Source organism: Cetorhinus maximus, chromosome 7 (assembly GCF_964194155.1).
Source record: "Cetorhinus maximus chromosome 7, sCetMax3.hap1.1, whole genome shotgun sequence".
NCBI lineage: Eukaryota > Metazoa > Chordata > Chondrichthyes > Lamniformes > Cetorhinidae > Cetorhinus > Cetorhinus maximus.
Window position 1 is genome coordinate 144,013,600 of NC_135885.1, and position 27,191 is coordinate 144,040,790.

The 27,191-nt window shown below is 45.0% G+C and overlaps 1 protein-coding gene and 2 non-coding genes across 3 annotated transcripts in view; 1 reads left to right on the forward strand and 2 right to left on the reverse strand.

Annotated features, from left to right (window-relative positions):
- Positions 1–4,130: 4,130 nt before the first annotated feature.
- Positions 4,131–4,202, forward strand: trnad-guc (transfer RNA aspartic acid (anticodon GUC)). Its single transcript has one exon. It is a non-coding gene; the product is annotated as a tRNA-Asp (tRNA).
- Positions 4,203–5,915: 1,713 nt separating this feature from the next.
- trnad-guc (transfer RNA aspartic acid (anticodon GUC)) lies at positions 5,916–5,987 on the reverse strand. The gene has a single exon. It is a non-coding gene; the product is annotated as a tRNA-Asp (tRNA).
- Positions 5,988–23,854: 17,867 nt separating this feature from the next.
- Positions 23,855–27,191, reverse strand: part of nalcn (sodium leak channel, non-selective) — a 201,302-nt gene continuing 197,965 nt past the window's right edge. Inside the window, exon 44 of the mRNA XM_078546046.1 lies at positions 23,855–25,357. The gene's annotated coding sequence lies outside the window, so the exon portion shown is untranslated. The remainder of the gene's footprint in view (positions 25,358–27,191) is intronic.

The following is a 27,191-nucleotide window of genomic DNA, read 5'->3' on the forward strand; positions in this document are numbered from 1 at the left end:
TGAACTCTCTCCTCCATATTGACCCCTTTTTAATCCCATTTTTCCCCCCCAACCACACCTCCCCCCCACAAGGCCATCTGTCATTCGTTCTTATGTTGTGCTTTCACAGAGTGCTGACCCTTGTTCAGCTGTTAACACGTTCTGCTATCTTACCTTTATGCCGCTATTAGCACCTTCTTTAGTCTTTAATGCTACCATTAACACGTCCTTTGTCCTGTGTCCATGACTTGGAAATATATCGGCCGTTCCTTCACTGTCGCTGGGTCAAAATCCAGGAACTCCCTCCCTAACAGCACTGTGGGTGTACCTACACCACATGGACTGCAGCGGTTCAAAAAGGCAGCTCACCACCACCTTCTCAAGGGCAACTAGGGACGGGCAATCGATGGGCTGGCCCAGCCAGCGACACCCACATCCCATGAATGAATAAAAAAAATAAATTTCTGCACTGTCTCTAATACCTTTACATCCTTCGTAAAGTGCGGTGTCTAGAATTGGACACAATCCTCCAGTTGAGGCTGAACCGCTGTTTTCAGGTTCATCATGACGTCCTTGCTTTTGAACTCAATGCCACTATTCTTAAAGCCTCAGGTCCTATATGCTTTATTAACCGTGCGCTTAACCTGTTCTGCCACCTTCAATGATTTGAGCAGATACACCCCCACGTCCCTCTGCTCCTGCACCCTCTTTAGAGTTGTGCCCTTTGTTTTATCAAAAGCAATGCAGATGCTGCAATCTGGAATAAAAACAGAAAATGCTGGAAAAACTCAGCAGGTCAGGCAGCATCGGTAGAGAGAGAAACAGGATTTACGTTTCAGGTCGATGACCTTTCTTCAGAATGCCCTAACCTTAACCCTTTATTTTATATTGTTTGACCTTGTTTGAGGTGCATTGGAATTGTAACTAGAGTCCAAAGAGACTGGTCACATGTTTGCAAATGTGTTTAATGTTGAATAATTGCAAAGCAAAAAAAAACACAGGGACTTTATAGGTAGGGTGACCAGATCTTCAAAAGCCAAAACAAAGACCCCCTGATGTAATGCCCGCAACATGGACAGATTTCCCTTTGCAGCTCCTCAGGTGCAGCACCCTCTCCGTTTTTAATTACTGTACAACTGTAAACAGGTGAAGGGACCATAAATCGGTGCCTTCTCTCTTTTGCAAAGTCAATTCCCTGCCAAGTCCCGAGGAAACCAAACTCTTCGGATGTAAGAAACTCAAGCGCCTCCCTTCTGCCTGCTACACATTTCCTGGCTGCCTCAAACAGAATTGCTTTCCATGTGTATTCCAGGAATGAAATGTCACACTGTGGACCTGAGCCGACTGTGGGGAAAAGTGACACACAAACCGCACCGACTGTGGGGAAAAGTGACACACAAACCGCACCGACTGTGGGGAAAAGTGACACACAAACTGCACCGACTGTGGGGAAAAGTGACACACAAACTGCACCGACTGTGGGGAAAAGTGACAAACAAACTACACCGACTGTGGGTAAAAGTGAAACACAAACTGTACCGATTGTGGGGAAAAGTGACACACAAACTGTACTGACTGTGGGGAAAAGTGACACACAAACTGCACCGACTATTGGGAAAAGTGACACACAAACTACACCGACTGTGGGGAAAAGTGACACACAAACTGCACCGACTATTGGGAAAAGTGACACACAAACTGCACCGACTGCGGAGAAAAGTGACACACAAACCGCACCGACTGTGGGGAAAAGTGACACACAAACTGCACCGACTATTGGGAAAAGTGACACACAAACTACACCGACTATTGGGAAAAGTGACACACAAACTGCACCGACTATTGGGAAAAGTGACACACAAACTACACCGATTGTGGGGAAAAGTGACACACAAACTGCACTAACTGTGGGGAAAGTGACACACAAACTGCACCGACTGTGGGGAAAAGTGACACACAAACTGCACCGACTGTGGGGAAAAGTGACACACAAACTACACCGACTGTGAGGAAAAGTGACACACAAACTGCACCGACTGTGGGGAAAAGTGACACACAAACTGCACCGACTGTGAGGAAAAGTGACACACAAACTGCACCGACTGTGGGGAATAGTGACACACAAACTGCACCGACTGTGGGGAAAAGTGACACACAAACTGCACCGACTGTGAGGAAAAGTGACACACAAACTGCACCGACTGTGAGGAAAAGTGACACACAAACTACACCAACTGTGAGGAAAAGTGACACACAAACTGCACCGACTGTGGGGAAAAGTGACACACAAACTACACCGACTGTGAGGAAAAGTGACACACAAACTGCACCGACTGTGGGGAAAAGTGACACACAAACTGCACCGACTGTGAGGAAAAGTACACACAAACTGCACCGACTGTGAGGAAAAGTGACACACAAACTGCACCGACTGTGGGGAAAAGTGACACACAAACTACACCGACTGTGAGGAAAAGTGACACACAAACTGCACTGACTGTGGGGAAAAGTGACACACAAACTGCACCGACTGTGAGGAAAAGTACACACAAACTGCACCGACTGTGAGGAAGAGTGACACACAAACTGCACCGACTGTGGGGAAAAGTGACACACAAACTGCACCGACTGTGGGGAAAAGTGACACACAAACTGCACCGACTATTGGGAAAAGTGACACACAGACTGCACCGATTGTGGGGAAAAGTGACACACAAACTGCACCGACTATTGGGAAAAGTGACACACAAACTGCACCGACTGTGGGGAAAAGTGACACACAAACTGCACCGACTGTGGGGAAAAGTGACACACAAACTGCACCGACTATTGGGAAAAGTGACACACAAACTGCACCGACTGTGGGGAAAAGTGACACACAAACTGCACCGACTGTGGGGAAAAGTGACACACAAACTACACCGACTGTGGGGAAAAGTGACACACAAACTGCACTGACTATTGGCAAAAGTGACACACAAACTGCACCAACTGTGGGGAAAAGTGACACACAAACTGCACCGACTGTGGAGAAAAGTGACACACAAACCGCACCGACTGTGGGGAAAAGTGACACACAAACTGCACCGACTATTGGGAAAAGTGACACACAAACTGCACCGACTATTGGGAAAAGTGACACACAAACTACACCGACTGTGGGGAAAAGTGACACACAAACTGCACCGACTATTGGGAAAAGTGATACACAAACTACACCGACTGTGAGGAAAAGTGACACACAAACTGCACCGACTGTGGGGAAAAGTGACACACAAACTACACCGACTGTGGGGAAAAGTGACACACAAACTGCACCGACTATTGGGAAAAGTGACACACAAACTACACCGATTGTGGCGAAAAGTGACACACAAACTGCACCGACTGTGAGGAAAAGTGACACACAAACTGCACCGACTATTGGGAAAAGTGACACACAAACTACACCGACTGTGGGGAAAAGCGACACACAAACTGCACCGACTGTGGGGAAAAGTGACACACAAACTGCACCGACTATTGGGAAAAGTGACACACAAACTACACCGACTGTGGGGAAAGTGACACACAAACTGCACCGACTATGGGGAAAGTGACACACAAACGGCACCGACTATGGGGAAAAGTGACACACAAACTGCACCGACTGTGGGGAAAAGTGACACACAAACTGCACCGACTGTGGGGAAAAGTGACACACAAACTACACCGACTGTGGGGAAAAGTGACACACAAACTGCACCGACTATTGGGAAAAGTGACACACAAACTGCACCGATTGTGGGGAAAAGTGACACACAAACCGCATCGACTATGGGGAAAAGTGACACACAAACTGCACCGACTGTGGGGATAAGTGACACACAAACTGCACCGACTGTGGGGAAAAGTGACACACAAACTACACCGACTGGAGAAAAGTTCTTTTTAACACCCAACTAAAGAGACTAGAGCAAAGGGAAGCTAGTGTCCCAGGCCAGACTACTGGAAAGATTTCGAAGTGTTTGTGGAGTTGCAGCTTTGGATATCGGTGCTGTGCAGCTCAGTATTTTTTTTAAAGGGTTTTTTTTGGGTCGAAATTGCAAGTCAGCAGTTCCAATTTTGGCATAGCAGCTCCTCATTCCTGTACCAAACACGCCTGTATCAGTTCCTCGGTAGTATAGTGGTCAGTATCCCCGCCTGTCACGCGGGAGACCGGGGTTCAATTCCCCGCCGGGGAGGAAGCTCTGTTTTAATCATTACACCTGACACTTGTTCATACACACACCTCTTCACACCTCCTTTACTCTATCTGCAACATTTTACACTTTCTCCCTCTCTCTCTCTGCATTTCTCTATTTGGCTTACTCTTGGCCACTCTCATTTTAACGCCCCCGCTATTTTCACCACATTGCAACTCCAAACTCTCTTAACTGCTCACAGCTGCAATTTCAAAAGAAAACCCACTAAGAAAAATACTGGGCTGCACAGCCCCGATATTTAACTCCACAAACACTTCAAAATCTCTCCAGTAGTCTGGTCTGGGACACTAGCTTCCCTTTGCTCTAGTCTCTTCAGTTGATGCGCAGAGTGTTAAAAAGAATTCAGATCTGCCACTCTTGCAACACCTGGATTTTCAAATAGTCAGGGTTTTGTTTGGAAGGGACGAATTGTCATCATCCCTTTTTAATATTTAAACATGCATAAAGGATATGCATTCCTATATAACAGTGTGGTGGTGCAATATCACCCTGTGCATTTTGCCACAGTTTATTATCACGGACAGGAGAAATGTTTCCAAGATTGCAAGTGAATTTAGCCCATGTCAGTGTGTGATGTGTTAAGGCTCCTGTTCAAAGGGCATTTGCAAAGAAATCGAGCCACCGGCCAAAAAAAATTGCAGACATATTTCGCAGTCTAAACATGTGCAGTTGCTCCATTTCCAAATAACCACGAGGAGGGAGCATTGTACAAATCTATCTTGGGAGGGTGAGAGGAGGGGTGGGGGGCGGTGCGGAAAAACACCGAATATAGTAACTCCAGCCCGCAAATCCAGTGGGCTATGTGAGAGGACTAGATGCTTAAATGAAAATGAAATGCAGTCATTGTCCACTTTCTTCCCTTATTTTAATGAAAAAGTCCACAAAAGCAGAAATATTTTGCACAACACAAAAGCAAAATACCCACAGATGCTGCTGAACATTTCCAGCATTTCCTGTTTTATTGCAGGGATAGCATTTTGATTCAGAGCTTGATCTTCTCAGTTTCTTTGCAAATGCCCTTCGGACACGAGCATTAACACAGCACACATTTGACATGGGCTAAACACATACAATTCACTTGCAATCTTCATAATATTTCTCCTGTCCGTGATAATACACTGTGGCAAAATGCACAGGGTGATATTGCACCACCACACTGTTATATAGGAATGCATATCCTCTATGCATGCTTAAATATTAAAAAGGATGATGACAATTCGTCCCTTCCAAAAAAAACCCCCGACTATTTGAAAATCCAGGTGTTGCAAGAGTGGCAAATCTGAATTCTTTCTAACACTCTGTGCATCAACTGAAGAGACTAGAGCAAAGGGAAGCTAGTGTCCCAGACCAGACTACTGGAGAGATTTTGAGGTGTTTGGTGGAGTTGCAGCTTTAAATATCGGGGCTGTGCAGCCCAGTATTTTTTTTTTAAGGGGTTTTCTTTTGAAATTGCAGCTAGAGAGTTTGGAGTTGCAATGTGGTGAACACAGTGGGGGCATTAAAATGAGAGTGGGGGGAATAAGCCAAAGAGAGAAATGCAGAGAGAAAGGGAGAAAGTGTAAAATGCTGTGGATCGAGTAAAGGAGGTGTGAATATATGTGTACATGAATAAGTGTTAGGTGGAACGGTTAAAGTATAATTTTAATGATTAAAAAGGATTATTTTTTGGTGCAATGGTTAAAACAGAGCTTCCTCCCCGGCGGGGAATTGAACCCCGGTCTCCCGCGTGACAGGCGGGGATACTGACCACTATACTACCGAGGAACTGATACAACTGCCAAAGGTTACATTTCTTGAAAATGAAGCGAAACCTTTTGTATCGCGAAGGCAGTGTCTCTTCTGTCCTCAGAAACACAGGATTCTTGCAGTGCAGAAGGAGGCCATTCGGCCCATTATGTCTGCACCAGCTCTCCAAATGAGCAATTCGCTTTGTGCCATTCTTCCGCCTCCTCCCCGCAACCACCCGGCACATTCGGATAGCTGTCTAACGCCCTTTCGAACGCCTCGATTGAACCTGCCTCCACCACACTCTCAGGCAGCGCATTCCAGACCCCAAACACTCGCTGCGTGAAAAAGTTTTAAAATCTGTGCCCCTCCACCCCAACCCTCTTCGTTCTAGATCCTTGTATCAGTGGGAACAGTTTCTCCCTAATATAAATAAAAAACAGAAAATGCTGGAAAAACTCAGCAGGTCTGACAGCATCTGTGGAGAGAGAAACAGAGTTAACGTTTTGAGTCCGTGTGACCCTTCTTCAGAACAGTTTCTCCCTATCTACTCCGTCCAGACCCCCTCAGGATTTTGAATACCTCTATCAAACCTCCTCTCAGCCTTCTCTTCAAGATAAAACAGTCCCAACCTCTCCAATCCACCTTCATAACTGAAGTTCCTCATCGCTGGAACTTGTGAATCTTCTTTGCCAATCTCTCCAATGCCTTCATATCCTTTCAGGAATGGAGAATTTTAGCTATGAGGAAAGATTGAATAGGCCGAGGTTGTTTCCTTTGGAACTGAGGAGGCTGAGGCATGATTTAATTGGGCCCCTCGACAGAGTGGATAAGAAGGCCCTATTTCTTTTAACAGAAGTCAATAATCAGGGTGTGCAGATTTAAAGAAATTGGTAGAAGAATTAGAGCGGAGTTGAGGAGTAATTTTTTTCACCCAGAAGGTGGTGGGGTGTTGAAATTCACTGCCTGAAAGGGTGGTAGAGGTAAAAACGCTCATTGTATTAAAACACTTGGATGTGCACTTGAGGTTCTGTAACCTATAGGGCTACACACCAAGAGCTGGAAGGTGAGCTTAGGATAACTCCTTTCCGGGCCAGCACAAACACGATAGGCTGAATGGCCTCTTTCTGTGCCGTGAATTTTTCTATGTCTCTATCACATCTGAAAGTTCACCACACGCTCAGTACTTGAAGTAGGATTTCAACCCTTAACCCATGATTAACGCAAGCGCCAACTAGAACCTGTATTTATATACTGTGGCACTTTTAATGTAAAATGTCCAAAGGTGCTTCACAGGAGCATTAGCAAAAGAAATATAGGGGAGGTGGCGGATGGTGGTGTAGTAATCCAGAGGCCCAGACTAACACCCTGAAGGGACACCGGTTCACAATCCACCACAGCAGCTGGTAGAATTTAAATTCGATTAATTAATAAAAAGATCTGGAATTGAAAGCTAGTCTCAGTGATGGTGACCATGAAACCATCGCCGATCGTTGTAAAAACCCATCTGGTTCACTAATGCCCTTTAGGGAAGGAAATCTGCCGTCCTTACCTGGTCTGGCCCACAGACCCACAGCAATGTGGTTGACTCTGAAATGGCCTAGCAAGCTATTCAGTTCTCGAAGGCAACCAGGAATGAGCAACAAATGCTAGCCCAGCCAGCGATGCCAACATCCCATGAGCGAATTTTTAAAAAAAGTTCAAGGGCAATTAGGGATGGGCAACAAATGCTGGCCTTGCCAGTGACACAAACATCCCATGAAAAGAATAAATTAAAAATGACACGGAGCCACAGAAGGAGGTATTAGGGCAGGCGTCCCAAAGCTTGTTCAAACAGGTAGGTTTTAAGGAGCATCTGAAAGGAGGAGAGAGTAAACGCGAGGTGGAGAGGTTTAGGGAGGGTATCCCACAGTTTAGGGTCCAGGCAGCTGAAGGGATGGCTGTCAACGGCGGAGCGATTAAAATCAGGCATGTGCCAGAGGCCAAAGGCCTGTATAATTCTCCTGCCCCACACCTCTCCGAGATCTCTGCGCTCACACAATTCTGGCCTCCTGCACACCCTCCATTTCCTTCCTCCCACCACTGGTGGCTGTGCCTTCAGCTGTCTGAGTCCTAAGCTCTGGAATTTCCTCCCTAATCCTCTCCTCCTTTAAGAGACTGGGGCAAGTAGCAGCCCAGGTTATTTCTGTAGGAGCAGCTAGAAACAGAAAGAGTTGGGTTTACACAGTGGCTTCTGACAATCACAGGACATCTCAAAGATCTTTACAGCCACTGTGGTACTTTCGAAGTGTAGTCACTGTCATAATGTAGGAAATGCGGCAGTCAATTTGCACACAGTAAGCTCCCACAAACAGCAACGAGGTCACCTGTTTTAGTGATGTTAAGTTTAAGAATAAATATTGACCCCAAGATGCTGTACTTCCCTGTCCTTCTTTGAAATAGCGGCCACAGGGATGTTTTAGGTCTACCTGAGAGGACAGGCATTGTCTCAACTTAGTGCCTCACTTGGAAGGTGGCACCTCTGACAGTGCAGCACTCCCTCAGTACTGCACGGGGAGTGTCAGCTGGGGTTTCATGCTCACACCTCTGGAGTGGGACTTGAACCCACAACCTTCTAACTCAGGGGCAAGAGCATGATGAGTTTATAGGCCACGCTGTCATTGCAGTTATACAAGCAGCAAACACGTTTAGGCTCAGGCATTCCAATAGTTCAGGATGTTACCAGCGTGAGAAGGCAGACAACCTTTACTCACAGAGAAAGTGGGCACATCCTAAAAGCTAGAATGGGCAGCGGGCACTCGAGAGGTTAAATAGGCCACTCGTCTGCTGATAAAGCCTTTGAGTAGCTGTGAAGTCTGTCTCATCTCAGAGAAAGCAACAATAATGAACTTGGTTGGAGATGCCTTCCTGACAATTACTGACATCCACCAGAGGTAGGGAGTTTGATTCCCAGTCATTCACTGTCATTCAAGCCTGGCTTCCCCCCCTTCTCACACCATGGAGTAAGAAATAATTTGTATTTCAGTCCAATACTCTGATCCTACCACATAATGTTCGGTATAAAGGGAGAACCCCAGGCTTACAATAATGTATGGTTATTATACAGCCAGCGTACCTGATGAATGACACTCGCTTATCTTTATTATGACAGGTTATCAATGAAAGTCTCACAAAGTGAGGATTTGGACTTACTGAGAGAAGCCAGGAGCAGTCGGGAATGAGTAAAATGAGGTCACACTTGCTGGAGCAGGGAGAGCAGGGAGATTCAAGGGAGGGCATTGCTCATGACTTGTTACCTTTTAAAAATGTTCACGCCAAAGAAAACAGTGGGGGTGAGGCCACAGTGGGTAAATGCGTGACATGTAGAGCTACAGTTTGGAGGATAAACCATCGAGTCAACCCATGTTTACATTGTGATCTTTGGTGGTTGTGTGGTGCACTGGAAAGCATCTCTGCCTCTGAGCCAGAAGCACTAGGCTCAAGTCAATATCCCTCCCCTCCCACCCACCCCCCACCCCCCTCCCCCAGGCGCGATGGCTAAGGAGGGTGTGTTCATAACGCATTCAAACAGGTGGGGGATCAACCTGCATATCCTTCCAACACACGCCAATGGCAGGCGGTAAGAGCGGGAGAGATTCCTGGTCAGCCAGGGGATGGAAAGCAAATTGGACTCTCGACTATCATCATCCATAGCTTCAGACTACAACATGTACGTAAAAGTGGATTTTGTTACAGAACTCGGACTCCCTGGGTGAACTCCAACACACCAATCATAGGATCCTTGCTGGTGTTTTAACAATCCAGAATTCCACTCATTTTCTGTAGAAATAAGCACACAAATCAGAAGCTGTGATCAGGACGGTGTTGAGCCAAGAGGTTAAGGAGAATCCCAGCTTCGGTCTATGGGGAGTTAGTCAGTTTTAATGGGCTGCATGTTACAAGGGGGTGGGGTGGGGTTGGGCAGATGGCTCGCCATCCCCACCAACCCCTACCCTCGGAAGCAAAGTTGGTGGGAAGCTGAGCTGCTCCATGCGCGCCCTCCCCGCAGGCGTGAGGTGGTGTGGGCGGGTGAAATGGCCTGCTGGTAGGGCCTCCGCCCTTCACAGGGTGGGGCAGGGGGGGGAATAGTTCCTCCCTCAAGAAATGCCAGCCAATCAGCTTGCCCGGCAGCTCCAGCAGTCCCGGCCATGCCAAGAGCGCTTTAGTGGGCGCTGCTGAGACTGCAAACAGAAGAAGGCCCAATGAACCCTGGAGCAGGGTAAGTGCGGGGTATTGGGCGGGGCGGGTTCAGCCAGGTTAGGGAGAGGGGAGGCGCGGGCGGGGGGTGGGTTGGGGTGGTGGGTCTTGGCGATCAGGTGGGTAGGAAGAGAGGGGGGGGTACTAGCTTAGGGGAGGCTGCCCCCATGGTGAGAAAAGGGCACCCCTCGAAGATAGCCTCCTTCCTGCCCTAAGTTTTAAAAACAATGGCCTGCCCACTCCTGTCCCACTGCCCACACCAACTGTGTGATGGCGTGGGCAGGGTATTATTGAGGTCGATTGACCCTTGGTCATTTATTTAAATATGGCGGGAGGGCTGCTGATTTCGGTGCCCACCCACCTACCATGTTATGGGGGTGAGCTTGGGCTGGCGGGAGGGTGGTGTGGTTGGTACCCACCCTAATTTACGTGCCCCCCACCAAAACCACACCCAGCAGCGGCATGGAAAATCCAGCCCAAAATGTTAGATGCCTTATGGTGATTGTGTCATCAGAATGGGGTTCAACAGCTGCTGGGTAAATGTCAGCCTGATTTCCCAGTGTCAAACACAGACCATCCCGAGGTAAAAGCAAAATACCGCGGACGCTGGACAATTGGAAACACAAACAGAAAATGCTGGAAAATCTCAGCAGGCCTGGCAGCATCTGTGGAGACAAAGACTTAACTCTGTTTCTCTCTCCACCGGTGCTGTTAGACCTGCTGTGTGTTTCCCGCATTTTCTGTTTTCATCCAGAGGTGAAACCTGGGAAAAGGAAAACTCGCTATAATTACACAGAATCAGTAGGTCACCCTGAGATGGAGAAATGAATGGTCAGTATCAGAGTGTCATAAAATGAGCTGGTCTGACCAGATGAAAAGGGTCATGGATAGCTTACATGAGGGGGAGAAACTGTGGCAGATAGAGTCTAGTGTTGGGAAGTGTGAGGTCATCCACTTTAGAAAAGATTGAAGGATTGTATTCTCTATGCTGAGAAGCCAGGAACTGTGGAGAAGCAGAGAGATTTAATGATCTGTGTACAGAAGTCACTAAAACAGTCCGTGCCTGTATGCAGCAAGACCTGGGCAATATCCAGGCTTGGGCTGACAAGTGGCAAGTAACATTCACGCCACACAAGTGCCTGGTAATTACCATCTCCAACAAGAGAGAATCTAACCATCACCCCTCGACATTCAATGGCATTACCATCGCTGAATCCCCCACTACCAACATCTTGGGGTTACCATTGACCAGAAATTGAACTGGACTGGCCATATAAATACTGTGGCTACAGAAGCAGGTCAGAGGCTGGGAATCCTGCAGAGATTAACTTGCCTCCTGACTCTTAAAAGCCTGTCCACCATCATGGAGTGTGATGGAATATTCCCCACTTGCCTGGATGAGTGCAGCTCCCACAACACTCAAGAAGCTTAACACCATCCAAGACAAAGCAGCTGCTTGATTGGCATCACACCCACAAACATTCACTCCCTCCACCACTGACGCACAGTGGCAGTAGTGTGTACCATCTACAAGATGCACTGCAGAAATTCACCAAGGCTCCTCAGACAGCACCTTCCAAACCCACGACCACTACCATCTAGAGGCACAAGGGCAGCAGACACATGGGAACACCACCACCTGGAAGTTCCCCTCCAAGCCACTCACCATCCTGACTTGGAAATATATCACCGTTCCTTTATTGTCGCTGGGTCAAAATCCTGGAACTCCCTCCCTAACAGCACTGTGGGTGTACCTACACCACATGGACTGCAGGGGTTCAAGAAGGCAGCTCACCACCACCTTCTCAAGGGCAATTAGGGATGGGCAATAAATGCTGGCCCAGCCAGCGAGGCCCACATCCTGTAGATGAATGAAAAAAAAAGCTGGAAATATAATTTAAAAACTAGATGGAGTGTTGACCTTTAAACCCAGAGAGCGGGAACGTTACAGCGGTGTAGAGCTCTGGTTAGACCCCACCTGAAGAAACTGCGCTCAGTTCTGGGCACCACACGTCAGGAAGAATAGATAAAGAGGGGAAACAAAATATTGGATTGAGCGAGAGAGAGAGAGAGACAAAGAGGGACAGAGAGGAAAAATAAGAAAAAAATGAAAAATTGTAAAATTTGAAGGTGTTAAAAATCTCTAATAAGACTTCATTGGCTGGAGGACCAGGTTCAATGGTTCCCTTTCGGAGGCAGAAAGATCGACTCCTTTTACGTTAACAATTGACAAACCCCTATCTTTTTCCAGCAAGGTCTGTCCGAAAAGTTAGAAAATGTGGCCAAAGTGATTTTTTTTGAAGAAAGTAGAGGAATTCATTTCTGAATTAAAAAAGGAGAGATAGAGAGAGACAATTTCAACCTTGATTTGGGTAGACAGGGCATCATTTCAAAGCTACCGGGTGGCTTGAAACTAAGAAACGGTAGTAAATAATCAGAAGGATGGCAACAGACTCCAGCCGGACTGAGACAGACTGGCTGGTGATGCGTGACAGATGAAATTCACTGCAGAGAAATGTGAAGTGACACATTCTGGAAGGAAGAACGAGGAGAGGCAAAAATAAGATAAATGGTATATATTTTGTCAATGAAAGATGATGCCAACTGTTTATAAAACACTGGTTAAGCTGCAGCTCGGAGGATTGTGATCAATTCTGGGCCCTGCGCTTTAGGAAGGATGGGAAGGCCTTGGAGAGGGTGCGGAGGGGATTTACTAGGCTGGTTCCAGGGGTGCGTGAGTTCAATTATGAGGAGAGGCTGGAGGAGTTGGGATCGTTCTCTTTCAAGAAAAGAAGGCTAAAGGGAGATTTAATAGACTGTTCAAAATTATGAATGGCAAACAAGGAAAAGTTGTTTCCAGTGGTAGGAGAGTTGGCAACTGGAGAATACAGAAGATAAATGACAAAGGAGCCAAAGGGGGAGATGAGAAAACGTGTTTTCACTCAGCAAGTTGCTGTGATCTGGAACGCGCTGCCTGAAAGGTTGGTGGAGGCAGATTCAATCGTAACCTTCGAAAGGGAATTGGAAAAATACTTGAAAGGATAAAAATTTGCAGGGCTGTGCGGGACGAGCGGGGAGAGTGGGGCTAATTGGATAGGTCTTTCAAAGAACTGGCACCAGCACAATGGGCCGAATGGCCTCCTTCTGTTCTGTGTGATTCTATGCTTTAAGACGTTAGGAAACCATGAGGCAATGTAGGTCATGGGGATCATAGGATGGAGTGATGGGCAACTAGGGCTTGATGGGTGATGGTAGCAGGTTGTTGAAATCTGGAGGTCTCCCTCCAGAAAGTTGTTGAGGCTGGGGGTAGAATGGAAAATTTCTAAACTGCGATTGAAAGATTTTTGCTGGATAAGGGGATTAAGGTGACAGAACAAAGGTGGGGGCATGGAGTTGCAATACACATCAGCCATGGTCTTATTGAATGGCGGAACAGGCAGGCTCGAGGGGCTGAATGGCCTCCTCCTGTTGCTATGATCCTATAATAGGATACAGACCAGTACAGTTTGGATGAGCTGAAGTTAACAGAGGCTGGAGCTTCTTGTTTCTCCTGGTGGACTTGAGGAAATCAAATGCAGAGACCTTGTGAAAGCTGAAGGGGAGTCCCTGAGTATCCAGAACAGGGGTTGGGCCAAGCTGGTGACACAAGAGATGTATGAGGGACAGGAGTCCAGAAAACAGATCGGAATCAAACTGATGCTGACTGGGTAAATCACACTGCCCCTGCTTCGATTATAATGTTTCAAGTAACTTTGTTGAGTAGTGGCTTTTAAAACCAGGCAGGGTAGTTTGAGAAACTTCGCCTTTTGGATGGATGAATGAGTTTCAGCTGATCAGTTCTTCATTATCCAACGCAGAGCAGCTGAGGCTAATGATACCTAAATGGCCAGTAGGGGACAGGGGAGACTGTCTGCAGGAAGAATGTAAGTGTGTGTTTTGTTTATTAACTTTGGATATTTTTGTTTATTATAGTATATTTATTCATGTTTTATTAGAGAATGAAGGAGAAATGCTTTTATACTGCACTTCCTGATATTGCAGATTGCTAAAAAAGAGACATGCTGTTGAAAGTTTTCATCTTGGACTCATCAGGACAGACACAAGAATGCCAAATTTCAAAGGAAGCAACAATTTATATGCATGACAAAAGGGGTGTTGATTGCTTGGCAAGCCAGCTCTGATTGGTCAAGATGTTACCATGGCAAACAATCAGAGCCCACTTGCCAACCAATCAGCACCCCTTTTCTTATGCAGTATAAATTGTTGCACCTTTTGAAATTTGGCATCCTTGCATTTGTCCTGATGAGTGCAAGATGAAAAGCTTCAACAGCATGTCTCCTTTTTCAGCAATACTTAAGTTCTGTAGTACCAAGTGACTAGTCCCTGATGTCTTTATGCTGTTCCCCAGCGGATCATTCTTTGACCTCTGAGTCAGTCAGTTGTGCATTCAAGTTCCACTCCAGAGACTCGAGCACATAATCCAGGCTGACAATCCCAGTAGCCCCTGTCTGCCCTCATAGGTGGGTATAATAGATCCAATGGCAATATTTGGAAGAGGAGCAGGCAAATTGTTTCCCGTGCCCTGACTTAGTGTCTATCCCTCAATCAACATCACTAAACCAGATTACCTGGCCATCACTGTTTGTGGGAGCTTGCTGTGCACAAATTGGCTGTTGTGTTTCCCACATTCCAAAAGCGATTAAGATGTACTTAATTGGCTATAAAGCACTTTGGGGAATCCCAAAGTCTTGAAAGGTGCTGGTCTTTCTGTTTTTTAGTGTAAATATCCTTACCTTAAAATTCCATTTGTCTCCTGTGCAAAATGGTGGGGAAAGTAAAATAATCTTGATTTAATGTTTTATGGCTGCCTCTATATGCACCTAGTTACCATGTTAAACAGCAGGAGTTAACACTTCTTGCAAATGCTTTAGGCTATGCTGAAAGAAGGTTCTGGATTCGAAGCCCTAGAAGATGGAAGATGTTTCTTATACTTGGTTACCAAGGCTTTTCAGAAGCAGTTTGTGCTCATCTCTTTCACGCTGTGACTGTTGTGGTCGCAATCAGGACAGGCAATGGAAGTGTATGTGTCCAGACTCTACGCGTCTAAGGTATTATTTATTCATTTTTGAATGTGTAGTTAAACACAAGCTATTAAGGTGCTGTATTATTAGTGGTGAGAGTGTCCTTGTTGGTAACGTTTCTCTGAATGAATTAAGCAGTGTGAAGGGGCATCTTGTATCACTCACAGTTCGGCAATGATGATTCCGTGTTATTCAATGTTAATTGAAGAAATTCTCCACCAATGAATTCTTTAGTTGCAAGTTACAAAAGGGAAAGTGATTTTCAAAGGCCAGTTAAGGTGTCAAAGAACCTCTAATATGTCCAATATGGGGCTTTGAGCTGAAATGTCATTTTGGCCCCCAATTTAGTGTAAGGCACAATCTTGGTAGAGGGGTTGGCTAGAACCAGCTTCCCAGAGGATCATTAAGTGAGTGTCACTTGCATTGTCTACTGGCCCTCATTAATGAGGCTACACTGTATTTTGCTGGATAGTGTCATGAAAATAACATCATTTTCATAATATTATTGTGACTTGTTGTAAAGGTAGGTTAATAGTGGGGTTTGGATTAGTTTCTGTGTGGGGGTTTTTAATTGAGTTTAGTTAGGTGTGTGTGGGGGTTTTTTAATTGAATTGGAAGCAGCTGGTCTGGAGCTTTTGAATCATCAGAAGAGAAGCTAGGTTTGAAATGCTAAATACATAAACATGGCTGAAGTTTTAGAATGGGAGGTGTGAGGAACATTTGCATTTTTAGATAAACCAGAGTTGTGAATTTCAAATAGGTGGTAAGGTGTTACACCTAGCCAACAGAGGCTAAGCCAAACAGTGTGTTTATTTTTCCCAAAGCTTACTGATAATATGAGTACTATGAAAGATTAATATTATGGAAAAAGTAAAGTTGCAAAGACAGATTGGAACAATGGGATTTACATTAAAACGGGAGAAACCTGTATAAAGAGATGAGGTTATGTGTAAGAAAGAAGGCATTTTAAGATCTAACAAGTGTGAAAAGCCTCCAGCCTCTATGTACCAAGCTGCTGTCTCCAGGAACCGAAGCTAAGAGAATTCATTTTAAATATCTCTGTCCAGGGGATTGTGTGCTTTGCCTGGGTCTGTTAAAATCTATGTTGTTTTACTGTTGCCTTAACGGAGGTGTAACTGGGAGTTAGATTAATTAGGGGAGCTAGGAGTTATCATAGAAGTAATTTTAAACCTGCGTGTGTGCTTAAAATATTTTTTTCTATTAGTAAATGTTTAATTTAATTTTGTAAAAAACCTCTAATACTATTATGTGTTATTAGTTTTATTACTACTGAAGTCAAGGCACACATCTCAAAATAAAAATAAAAATACAAATTGCAAAACAGTTGTGGCAGCTGTTTCAAGTTTCCCTCTGGGATTTGAGCAGCTCAGCATTTACCATCCTCTGTGCCATAACGAATGTCCTAGGGCTTCTTAATGGTGACCAACTGATTGAGCTTAAATGAGCCATTGCTGAGGATTTCAAGTGTTGCTCACAGGTTTACCAACTTTTACTGTTCAAATACGGTTGGAGGTTTGAAGAGGATCTTTGATACACATCATGAGCATTTCTCAGACATCTAGTCAAGGCTTCACTAACACTTATCCTGGAAATTCTCTGAGGACGGCATCTAAAGGGAGTGAATGCTGACCTAGACTGGGATGAGGAGAAACTACTTCACTCAGAGGGTTGTGAATCTTGGAATTCACTACCCCAGAGGGTTGTGGATGCTCCATCGCTGAATGCATTTAAGGCTGGGATAGACAGATTTTTGGTCTCTCAGGGAGTTAAAGGATATGGGAAGCGGGTGGGAAAGTGAAGTCAAAGCCAAAGATCAGCCATGATCGTATTGAATGGCGGAGCAGGCTCGGTGGGCCGTGTGGTCTAATCCTGCTCCTATTTCTTGTGTAAGTCACCTTATTGGAGTCATCAAGGGTAAAGGGAATGTTTGGTCATTGACATCTTGTGAAGGATTCCCTTGGTCTGGAGATGAAATGGGAGCAGGAGCTGAGGCCAGACAGAGTAACTGCTGCTGCAGGAAACAGGGACAGGAGAGAGGCTGAGGTGAGGTCTTCCAAAGCCCCTGCAGAACAGGATACCCGTCCTCTGTACCCTCCACCAGGACATCCAGATTCAGAGGGCACAGGTTTAAGATCATTGTCAAAAGAACCAGAGGGAGAGATGAGTAGAATTTTTTTAACACAGCGAGTGTTGTGAATGTGCTGCCTGAAAGGGTGGTGGAGGCAGATATAATATTAATAGTGACTTTCCAAAGAGAATTGGATAAATATTTGGAAAGGAACAATTTGGAGGACCTTGGGGAAAGAAGAGATGAATGAGACTGTTTTATTGGTCTTTCAAAGGGACAGCACAAGCATGATGAGCTGAATGGCCTCCTGCTGTACTGTGTTATTCTATAATTCTATAAAATGCTAATGGCACAAGTTGAGTTTCAAACTGGGAATTAAAATTTGTCCTGACACTTGGATTGAAAAGATTGCAATGCGATTTATAAAGGGCAACAGTGCCATTTACTGGCATAAAAACAATATTGCAGGAACATTTTTGACCTTGAACCACAAACTCAATAATTGCCAAAAGCTGATGCAACATACGTCAGGTTCACAGTGTAAAATCTCCCCTTCCACTAACACTTCCCAAACAGAAACCTGAGTTCACTAAGATTAGAGACATTAGCACCTTTCAATATTCGGAGAAGCACTGAATGGGAAAGAAAATGATACATGCAGCTTTTAGACATGTTTTACTATTCTGTTTAGAAAATTGTAAGATAGCAGCCAGTTACAAGTGTTGGATCTATTGATTATTTCAGGCACAAAGAACTTGGGTGATGGGATTTGCCTTCTCTCATTCAAAGCTCAAGGTGGGAGAGAACCAATGGTAACGCCAGGTTGCTGAGATCAGCTAATATTCACGCCACACAAGTACCAGACAATGACCATCTTCAACAACAGTGCAGGCTGGGTTATTGAATATATTAAAGGCTGAGTTAGACAGATTTTTGCTCTCCACTGCTCTCTGGGGAAGAGGATCCCACAGACCAGCAACCCTCTGAGAGAAAAAAATTTCTCCTCATTTCTGTCTTAAAATTCTACAGGAAGTAGAGTTGAAAGCAGAGGCCAAAATCAGATCAGCCATGATCTTATCAAATGGCAGAGCAGGCTCGAGGGGCTGAATGGCCTACTTCTGCTCCTAATTCATATCCTTCATGGACTGCAGCAGTTCAAGAAGGCAGCTCACCACCACCTACTCAAGGGCAATTAGGGATGGGCAATAAATGTTAGCCTAGCCAGTGAAGCCCACATCCCATGAATGAAACCATGTCCCTTGTTCTAGTCTCTCCCACAAGGGGAAACATCCTCTTAGCATGTACCACGCCATGTCCCCTCAGGATCTTATATGTTTGAAACTCATTCATCCAAACTCCAATGGATCCAGGCCCAACCTGTCCAACCTCTCCTCATTGGACAACCCCTCATGCCAAGAATCAGTTGAGTGAACCTTCCCTGAACTGCTTCTAATGCAATTATATCCTTTCTTAAGTAAGAAAACCAAAATTGTAAACAGTACTTCCGATGTGGTCTCACCCACACCCTGTACAACTATAGCAAAACTTCCCTACTTTTGTATTCCATTCCCCTCGCAATAAACACCAACATTCCATTTGACTTTGGTTATTAAGATGTGCTTATATCAAATATTGATTTTTAATTCATCAGCAGGAAACAGGAATTGGGCTTTTGAAAAGGCAAGATATTTTTCGAAACAGACTAAAACGATTCCAACCTGTACCAAGATGGTCAACACTAATTTACCATCGCAGTTTATTTCACATCCCAGTTCTATGGTATGGAGAGGAGACGGCAATGGTGCAAAACTCACCAAGGACAGTGACCACCCCACCACCACCCTCCGCCGGGGACTGTGAAAGACCTTTCTTCGTTCCCTATTGGCATGATATTTATGGAAATCACCGACAGTATTCAACAGCTTCAAATGAACCATTCAAAGACTAATTGCTTAGACAAAAAGACCTTGGGCAGAATTTCGCCCCTGTCAGGCAGACCCGGGACCGCTGCAGAGGTAACTGCCAGCCGCCATTGGGGCCCGACCGTGATTTCATGCCAATTAAGGCCCGCCCAGCATGAAATGCACGCTGCAGTGCTCAGCGCTGCCTGTGTAGGGGGGGGAGGGCAAGGGGAAGGGTGAGCGTAGAAGTTCATGCATGTGCGCTGGTGCATGCAGCAAAAGCTCCCTGAGGCACAGAGTTACCTCAGGGAGATGAAGATTTTTGAAATTAAAAAAGATTTTAAAAATGTTAAAAAATATGTCCTGTCACGTGATGAATGAAGTTTAAACATTTTTATTCGATGTTGGAAACCGCATGAGGTTTCCTAAACAATCCAAAGGCTGCTTGGCTTGTTTGCGTGCTCGCCAACCGTAAGGTTGGACAAGGAGAGAGGAAAGAGGGGAGGCATTCGACCCCCCCTCACCTGGTCTTAACACTTTGGGGGTTTACTTTAACCCTAATGAGAACATGCTATTCAAGACTATTAGTGCAATGAGTTATCTATCATTGACAATGATATCACATGCTATGGCTCAGTGGGTAGCATTCTCACCTCAGAGTCAGGTTCACAACCCATTGCAGAGGATTGGCCACACTCGCAATGCCAGTGCTCGGAGTCCTGGGTACTTGTAACCACCCGCTGCATCTTCACATTAATGTTTTGTGATTCATGGACTAGGACACCCAGATCCCTCTGTAGCACAGAATTCTGCAATCTCTCTCCATTTAAATAATGTGCTGCTTTTCTGTTCCACCTGCCAAAGTGGACAAGTTCACATTTTCCAATATTATACTCCATCTGCCAAATTTTGGCCACTTCCTTAACCTGTCCACCTCCCTTCGCAGACTCCTTATGTCCTCTTCACAACTTACTTTCCCACCCATCTTTGTGTCATCACCAAATTTAGTAAACGCACATTCAGTTCCTTCATCCAAGTCATGAGACAAATGACCAAATAAATAGCTTTAGACACGTTAACGGACAGGTAAAATAACAACATCAGAGAGAAGTGCCCTTTTCTTGAGAGTGTAGCTGCGGGATCCCTTACATTCACCTGAGAGTGCAGACGCGGCCTCAGTCTAACATCTCACCTGGCATCTCGGACAGTGCAGGACTCTGAGTACTGGCATTGCGAGTGTGGTCAATTCTCTGCAATGGGTTGTGAACTTGACTCTGAGGTCAGAACGCTACCCACTGAGCCAAAGCATGTGACATCATTTTCAATGATAGATAAGTCATTGCACTAATAGCCTTGAATAGCATGTTCTCATTAGGGTTAAAGTAAACCCCGCCCCCCCCCTCTTATTTTCATAGAATCATGCAGCACAGGAGGCCATTCAGTCCATCCTGCCTGTGCTGGCTCTTTGAAAGAGCTATCCAATCAGCCCCATTCCCTTGCTGTTTCCCCTTTCTAATTCCCTTTTGAAAGTTCCTGTTGAATCGCCTTTTCAGGCAGCGCCTTCTGGATCACAACAACTCGCTGCGCGAATAAAATTCTGCTCATCTCCGCCCTGCCATTTTTGCCAATGACCTTAAATCTTTGGCCTCTGGTTATTGACCCTCCCACCAGCGAAAACGATTTTTCTCAACGCGTTCGGCTTTCAGCAGAACAGCCCCTCTAGTCTCTTTTGTACATATACCTGTTATTACCAAATCCTCGAAAACAGCATAATGTTGGAAATCTCCATGTTTCACTGATATGTATAATCCTGGCTGCTTTTAAGTGATTCGTTGTGATCTGAAATGGGCCCCCATGAAAACTGTCACAGAATCAGACACACGGTCAGATTTTCCTGTGTGTAGTGCCTTTCAAGGTCCCTAGTACAAACACGTGTGCACACGGGGATAACAATTAATTCACAATGCCTTTGATATCAATATCAACAGCTACATGTTTATTTTAATTCAATGCAGAATAATAAACAGAGATTGACCCAGCAGGTTTCAAAATTGCCACCATTGTGCATATATTTTCCGACCAGTTTAAAAAAAAATGTCTAAAAACAGGTTCTGCTGCGTTATTGGGAAGACATCAGGACATCTGTGCCCAGTTTTGTTCTACAATATTACACAAAGGATAGAGAGGCTGCGAAATAGATTTACAAGGATGGTATTGGAACAGAGCGGTTTTCACTATCAGTAGAGATTGAACAGGCTGGGGCTCATTCTCCAGGAAAGAGGTGATCTAAGGTGATGAGGGGTGATCTAACAGAGGTCTTTAAAAATATGAAAAGGGCTCGATAGGGTAGTCATAAAGATGATGAGACCGTAAATATAAGACAGTCACCAAAAAAATCCAAGCGGGAATTCAGGAGAAACTTATTTACCCAGAGAGTGTGGAACTCACTACAACAGGGAGTGGTTGAGGTGAATAGTATTTAAAGGGTGGGGAAGCTGGATAAACACATGAGGGAGAAAGGAATAGTGGGATATGCTGATAAGGTGAGATGAAGAGTGGTGGGAGGAGCATGGATCAGTTGGTCCAAATGTTTCTGTGCAACATCTTTGAGCAGTATTTCAATCAGAGTACTCTGTGCAGCTGAAGGGAGGTGGAGGCTGTATTCACCATCTTTGCTTCATCCTCTCTCAGATATGACGAGCATGCAGCATTTAATGCTTTTCTATGAATCACTGCCTCAGGGAGCTAATGATTCAGAGACTCCTTAAAATGATATATGATTTACAGTTTACTGTGACTTGGTCCAGACTCCAAATGTTATCTGATTTAAAACGGCTTATTTTGCCTGGAGGATTTTTTTGTAGCATTAGCAGCAGTTCACAGCCACTCAAAGTAGATTGGACAGTACTTTAAGCAGAGATTCTTAGACCACAGGCTGTGACAGTGCTATTCAATCATAGCGGATTTCAAACGAAGTACGATACAAGACAATGCACAGGGAATACATCTGACATGTATGGAGAGGGAACTGAATACTACCACAGTAAGGTACAGGGCTGTGAGGAGAGAGTGAGGCTGTGGGATTAGTTTGAATTCCTTTAGCAACGAGTTGCCACAGACACAGGCGAATCAAATGGCCTCCTCCTGTACAGTAAAGTTCCGATCCCACAGAGGAAATGTTCACTTCTGCCAATTAACAGATTGAAGGTGAAATTCCCCCCCCGCCCCCCCCAACCAATGTCCCTGCGGTACCAACTTTTCACTTCTGGAGCCCACAATGAGCTGCGTTTGCTTTACAGGAACAGGAGGAGGCCATTCAGCCTGCTCAAGCCTATTCTACCATTCAATTAGATCATGGCTGATCGGTCTCTTAGCTCCACCTACCTGTCTTGGTCCCATAACCTTTAAATCCCCCTGCCCAACAAAAATCCATCATCAATTTTGAAATTTGCAATTGACCCTCAGCCTCAACAGCTTTCATGGGGAGAGAGTTCCAGATTCCCACGTGGTGTAAAATGTGCTTCCTGATATCGTCCCTTGAACAGCTTGCTCCAATTTTAAGATGATACCACTACCAAGGGAAATACTTTCTCACCACCTGATAGGCTCCTTTTAATTACTTTAGGAAGGATGTGCAGGCAGTAGAGAGGATGCGGAAAAGATTTATGAGAATGATTCCAGGGATGAGGGACTTCAGTTACGCGAATAGATTGGAGAAATTGGGGCTGTAATCCTCGGAGAAGAGAAGGTTGAGATTTGATGGAGGTGTTCCAAATCATGAGGGGTCTGAGCAGGACAGATAGGGGAAAAACTGTTCCAATTGACGGAAGGGTTGAGAACCAGAAGAGACAGATTTCAGGTGATTGTCAAAAGAGCCAAAAGGTGACATGAGGACAAATGTTCTTTTATTCAGCGAGTGGTTAGGATCAGGAATGCACTGCCTGAGAGTGTGATGGAGACAGATTCAAACATGGCTTTCAAAAGGGAATTCAATAAACGTCTGAAGAGAGAAAATTTGCATGGCTACTGGGAAAGAGTGGGGAAGTGGGACTAGCTAAATTGCTCTTGTAGAGAGCTAGCACAGACATGACAGGCCAAATGGCCTCCTTCTGTGCTCTAACCATTCTATAATTCAACGATCACCTTGATTAGATCAATCTTTCAAAATTGACTTGAGTTATATAACCGCTTACAGCAATGCAGCAGAGCTTACAGGTTGCAAGTGGTTTCGGGATGTGCTAAGGCTGCGAAATGCCACATTTGCAATGCAAGCTCTTCCATCATTTGCAAACAAGAAGTTTCTGTTGTTTCTCGTAAGCTGATGACTAACCAACTCCATGAATATATTTCACAGTGAGAAACTCGCAAAGCCTCTTCTGTAATAACTCACGGTGGAGATGAGCTGGTGGAGGCTCATGTGCATGTAGATATCTGTTTAATAGCAATGCATCTAATCTGCTTAATGGGTGAATATAAAGATATTTTAAAAGACGTCTTTAGCGTCAACTTGACATTGATAATGCCACAATTTTGTACGCTACACAAATATAATAAAAAGTATTTGATCTGTATTGATTTAAGGTTGATAGTAAAACCAAACTTGCAGCAGATTATTAAAGGAGGGATTCTTTATTGACACTTGACATTTAAACTTAAAGTAAACTGATAGGATACCCTCACACAGTCCCCTGATTAACAATGGTGATAATGTAGAAAACACAGAGCTCAAGTATGGATTAGTCCACAATACCATTGAAAATTATTGGGAACATTCACTTGGCAAATCCTTATCAAATCAAAAAATGTTTTAGACTGGACGTGAACATTTAGTAAAGGCACATTATGTTGTAATTTCAGCTTAACTCACACCGATGAACTAGACTCCAACCGAGGTTTTCCGACCTCAAGTTCACACACATACACACGGCTTTGTGTTAAACACTGACATTTCTACAAACAGGTTTCACATACAATACAGTTACGAGAATGAAAATGTAAATTCCACAAGTTCCTCACTGAAGTAGTTATGGCTTATGATCTGTCTAGGATTTGCAAACATGTTCCTTCTTTGGTTGTGACTTCTCAAGATATTGCACTCAACAGAGTTCCACACCGGAGGGCAGCAAAGCACACAAGTTATTTTTAAAACGTGCCCTGTTAATGAAGTTGAGCTCTTTCTATCAAATCTGAATGCCAATAACCTGACATCAGTCCACCCAGACAGGCAGCACCCAGCGTGGAGTTGCCAACCCTCCAGGATTACCCTGGAGTTTCCAGGGATTGAAGATTAATCTCTAGGATACTGCGGGGAGAAAAACCCAGGAGAAAAATCAAAGAGGTTTTAGTGTTTCCTATGAACACTTTTTTGTTGATGTTATTAAAAACAACAGGGATGGGATAAAAAGTCTGTTCAACTGACAGTCAAGAATTATCCAACTGGGTAGTGAAGAGTCAATTGGCTCTCTGATTGGGGAAGGTGAGGAGGGATGTGTTGGGTGACCAATGGTGGGGGCAGGGTGCTTGGAGGTCGGTGGTCATGTGATGAAACCTCCAGGAATAGGTCCGACCAGAGTTGGTGACCCTGTGATCCAAAATGCAACTTATGGTGGTGTAACTTGATCCCCAATCTTTAAAACCCAGCAGACGTGCATCTCGTTCTGAATAGTCAAAGCGAGAAAACATCAGAGAATCGTGAAGCACAGAGGGCGGTTATTCGGCCCATTGTGCCTGTGCTGGCTCTTTGAAAGAGCTATCGAATTAGTCCCACTCCCTCCTGCTCTTTCCCACCACCACCCCCCCCTCCTCCCATTTGGACAATCTCAAATCAGGCCCAGTGCAGATGAACCTAGACTCAAACCCCACCAACTGTATCCACCCCTCCTCCTAACCCAAATGTTTCAGACATTTGGCAAGATCAGATGGACAAAAAGTATAAAAATAACGAGGAAATTGTGCTCCTCCAGTATGCAGTGCTCTCCGAGGCTTGTGCAGATGCTCCATTTGGACAAAGAGAAGGCAGCTTCCAGTTGGAAGGATATCCGACGCTGTATTCTGGCGCAACACTGAAAATCTTCGTCTCCGTCCAACGTCATGGTTCCTCACCTTGAGAAGCACAAATATACATGCTGAGAAAAGACATATTGTCCAAGCTTTCCATTGTGCACTAATCAGGACATACATCACACACACACAACACACCTTTATCTTCGAAACTCATAGGTCATTTGGTTTTTGTAAAGGTTTCAAAAAAATAAAAAGTGTAGGAGCTTCCTGGGGTTTGCTTTTGGTGTTAACCTGGCCAGATGTGCAGTGGAAATTCTGGTCAAACATTTACTCCCTCCACCACCAACACACAGTGCACTGCAGCAACTTGTCAAGGCTCCTTCGACAGCACCTTCCAAACCCATGACCTCTACCACCCAGAAGAAATGTCTGCAGACACACGGGCACACCACCACCTGCCTGTTCCCCTCCAAGCCACTCATCACCCTGACTTGGAAATATATCACCGTTCCTTCACTGTCGCTGGGTCAAAATCCCGGAACTCCCTCCCTAACAGCGCAGTGGGTGTACCTACACTATACAGGCTGCAGTGGTTCAAGAAGGCGGCTCACCACCGCCCTCAGGGAAGTGGATAAATACATGGGTAAATAGGGTTCCTGTGGTATTTCCTGCAAAGTCACGGCTGGGAAGTGGAAACTGCGCTGAAATTCCAACTCTAAATCGAAGACCTGAACAAATTATTGATTGCAAATAAATAATGAACATTGGATGGTGGTAATACAAAAAAAAAAAATTACTTCAATAAGGAAAGGCAAGGAACACAGACGTTTCGTATTCACCCAAATAGTTGCAAGTCACATCAGCCTTGACCAAAGACCATGTGACTGTGAAAAGCATCATGACTGAAAGTGAAGCTCATCCCAATGCCCGGAAGTTTCTTGGCATGAGTTCCTGGGTATGGTCACACTGTAAATAACGATGTAAAATCAGTGCAAGCAGATAAACCAATGGGAATTTTCCATGCAGCTTTTTAGAGGTGCCAGTCAGGAATGCACTAATCGTCAGGACATTAAGGAACCAGAAGCTAAGACCAGGGAAACTGCTCTGCTCCTTAGTTTCACTTTCAAGTTACTTCATTATGCAGCTTCCCAACATTATCTTATCACTCGAGCTGAATTATCAGTAATTGCCACCTTTGCCCGGTGCAGGTGGCACTAGGTGTAGAATTATAGGAATAGGAGGAGGCCCTTCTGCCCCTCGGGCCTGTTCCCTCATTCAGTGGGATTGGAGCTGATCTCTAACTTAACTCCATCCACCTGCCTTGGTTCCCTATCCTTTTCCAGTCTTGTCTAGCAAATCTATTCATCTGCGGATTTAGATTACTTATTGAGCCAGAACCTATTGCTTTCTGTGGAAGGCAGTTCCAAGATTCTACCATCCTGGGTGTGAAGAAGCATTTCCTAACCTTCCGCTCCTGAACGTCCCTGCTCTGTGTTTAAGGTTTTGTTCCATTGTCCTTGACTCACCACCAGTGGGAAAAAAAGTTTCTCTCTCTCCTTTCCTATCAATTCATTTCCAAATCCTAAAATTGTCAATGAAATCACCTCTCAGCCTGCTGCATTCGGGGAACACAAGCTAGTTAATGAAATCTCTCCTCATGATCTAACCCTTGCCCCCCTGGTAATGATCTGGTGAATCTGCACTCCTTCAAAGGCCACTATATCTTTCCTAAGGTGTGGTGCTCTGAACTGTGCACAGTTCTTCAGATGCAGTCTAACCAGGGCTTTATAGCAAAACTGCTTCCCCTTTATATTCTAGTCCTCTAGTTGTAAAGGCTAATATTCTTCAGACTGTTGATTATATTTTGTATGTAACCGCTACTCTTTAGTGGTCTGTGAAAAGTGGTTAGTAAAGCTCGTGTTAACCGAGGGAC